Raw genomic sequence first — 3,500 nt, 5'->3', positions numbered from 1 at the left:
TAGATACGCTGGAAAATTCTTTCGGAGGGGAACCTATCCTTCATGAGGGGTCTTGAAGTTATGTTTGGAGCCTTGGCGCATTTACAAAGCTCGCATTCTGTAAGAAGCTTCTCACGTCACCTGCCACGCCTGGCCAGTAGAAGTGGTTTCGCCCGAGGGTTTTTGCCGTGCCTCCATGGCCAGCGGATTCATGACAGTGTAGCCTCTCCACGAGATTCTGCCTCAAACCTTCTGGCACCCACAATCTCCACGTTGATTCCTCCATTTCGTCATCTCTACGGGGACAGCCTCTTTTAAATACCAACCCATCCATCACTCGCAGATCCGATAACCGCTCTGTGTTTTCGCTTACATGCCGTTTAGGGGTTTCATAGGAGTCACTGGAGAACTCTGGCAAAGTTAGGTCGAGCTCAATTTATCTCACTCTTTCGCTCAACTCCTCCATATGCATACGGCTTAGTGCGTCTGGGACAACATTCTGGGACCCCTTACGGTGCCCACTTTGAAGTCAAAGGCTTGCAACTTTAGGCTCCATCTAGCCAATCGTCCCGACAGATCCTTTTGTCCCATAAGCCATTTGAGGCTCATGTGGTCTGTAATCACCGTAAATGGAAGCCCTTCGATATACGCGCGAAACATTTTGACACTCACGACAGCCGCCAGGCACTCCAGCTCCGTAATGGTGTAATTGCGTTGTGCAGAGTTTAGCTGCTGGGACATGAAGGCTATGGGCTTTTCATTTCCTTCTTCGTCCTTCTGACGCGTCGCACTGGATATAAAAGTGCTTGGTGAAGTTTGGGTTGACCAATACATATGTAGAGATGAGCGCCTCCTTCAGCTCCCCAAAAGCCTTGAGTGCTTCCTCCGTCAATCCAAATGATTTTCCCTTTCGCAGACAATCCGTCATCGGAGCAGGTAGGGCAGCAAAGCTTGGAATAAACCTCCTGTACCATCCACACATCCCCAGGAATCGGCGTAGCTGCTTAATAGTCGTAGGAACAGGAAACTCGAGCATGGATTTTACTTTTGAGGGATCCGTTTTCAGCGTTCCCTGGCCGACTATGAACCCTAGATACCTAAGCTCCTTTTGGAAGAATTGTGACTTTTCTAGGTTTATCGTAAGGCTTGCGCATGCGAGACATTCAGCCACTTCCACCAAGTGCTCCATATCCGACTCAAAGTCTGGAGAACAGATCAAGAGATCATCAATATAAACGAACTCGTTCTCTCTCAGCCGGGACGGGACTACCTTATCCATAAGCCTGCATTACCTCTGGCTGGCGTTGCACAGTCCAAATGGCATAACCTTGAACTGATACAAGGGCCGGCCAAATACCGTGAACGTCGTCTTCTGCGCTCCAGAGGGATTTGCCAGAAGGCGTCCTTCAGATCAATTCCTGAAATATAGTACGTTTCTCTCAGGCGAGCTAAAATTCCCTCCACGTGTTGCGTTGGATACGCATCCTTTTTCGTGCGTTCATTGAGCTTCCTCATGTCAACGAACAGCCTCTTTTGTCCTGGTTTCTCCACAATTACTATGGGTGAACTCCAGGAGCTGTTGCTTTCTTCGTCTAATTGCAACATTCGATCGATCTCCTCGTAGGCGTACTTCTGCTTTACCGGCGACATCGGATAATGTCTTTGTTTAATGGGGACGGTGTCATCAAATACTTCGATGATATGCTCCATTAGGTGCGTCCTCCCTAGGCCAAGTTCCGAAAAGGACGGAAATAACTTTTTCACTGGTTCAAGTTCAGCTAGGTCCTGCTGAGATAGCTCAATCTGTCCTTCAACACTTGTCCTCAGCTCTGAGACAACCGCTGGTGCCACCCCAAACGTATCCCAGAAATCAATTCCAAGGTAAAGTTTTTGCTGAAGACTTAGTACCAAGTAAATAGTCATGGGCATAGTCTTACACCTCCATGACATTGTAACGACGGCTTTACCGATCAGCGCTTGCAACTTCCCGTCTACTGTCTTTAGGTTATTGGTCATCCTCTGCAGCTGGTTTGACAGCTTGTGTTCCCAGATCGACCCGGAGCGACCGACCCAAAGCAGCTAATCGACGCCCCGCTGTCAAGTAAGCCCCTGCATACGTACGCCTTCAACTTCTACTTGAACATATGATCGCTTATCCACTGTATCTCGTATGACTGTCTCCTCTCTTAGTTCCTTCTTCCTATCTCGCGAACGCTTACGTACCTTTAAAATCTTACGCCAGTTTGTACCCATAGCAGCTTCTGCTAACCCAGCCTCTACCTGTGACGCTCCCGAATATTCGTTCCCTCACTGCGTTATATCTTTCCAGTCTTTCCTGCAGCGTAAGGAAAGTTGCTATCTTGACCTCCGAATTCAAATTAGGAGGGCGTGCTAACATCTTTTGTGGTGTTACTTACCCCTCCCGCCCCAGTCTGTCCGTTTCTGCACCTCCAGAGTGCTGCCTCTATGCCAGCGGTGTTATCTGGCTGACCTTCCTAAACCCACCCTGCAATGGTCGACTACGGCCAATTATCGTCGACCCCAATCCTCAATGAGCCCTCTTTACAACCCCTAGTCCATTCCACCCTTCCGTGTCACGTCCGTCCCTATCGCATCTGGAAAAATCAGTGGCACATTATGTTCACCTTTAACAATTCATGATGATTTATTCACACCTTTCAGAGCTAATAATTCACGTTGGTCTATCCATATCTCTGGTGTCTTTTACAAACTAACAACTTACGAGTTACTTAAAACTACCCGGGCCTGTTCAAGAGGCCTAACCACTCTCTGATATGCATAATCCTATACAGTGATTTAAAGTTATGATCTTGCTACTTAAACGTAACAACAATAATAAATAATACGAAAATCAAAGAATTAACGCTAGGTATGGCCAATTCAAAAGATCTCACGTCACTTCTGTTGAAGGCCAACCAAGAGAATTAAAACTTGAAGAAAGATAGAGCTAACCAAATAGAGCATGAAAAGAAAGGTCAAGGGTTGCGATTTCGCTCAAAACGACCCACCAACACGCGCACCTACCACCCTAGCGAGACGTCTTGCACAGAAGAGCTAAATTATGCTTGGGATATGCGTTCGCTCACCCCTGTTTTTCCATTCACCATAAGTTGCAGATTACAAAAATAAATCTAAATTAATACATCTGAGATCCCACGATTACAGGTGCCAATTAACATTAATTTATCTGGCCATGTTTGAAGGGGCTTTAACCACTTCACCCTTATGGATGGGCTTTAAGTCAAAAAGAAAACGTGTATATCTAACTGCTTACTGTTAGCGATTACCAGGCCTCTAGCGATTAACACCAGGTGAAACTCGCTACTCAGGCCTGCTTATATGCTTAACTATAACCAACGCAAATAAATGTGTCTTAAAACTAAAAAACCTGGGACGGCTGGCTGGCCGATAGCCGTATCTCTGACAACACACCACGCTTATTCTCGTTCAATTTCTTTATGTCCCTTTCGCTTGCGGTTACGGCGAGAGTTTTTTATATA

The sequence above is a fragment of the Rhagoletis pomonella genome, unplaced genomic scaffold, assembly GCF_013731165.1.
Source record: "Rhagoletis pomonella isolate Grant_MI unplaced genomic scaffold, Rhpom_1.0 Rhpom_scaffold_00003, whole genome shotgun sequence".
NCBI lineage: Eukaryota > Metazoa > Arthropoda > Insecta > Diptera > Tephritidae > Rhagoletis > Rhagoletis pomonella.
This window is presented reverse-complemented; position numbering follows the sequence as displayed.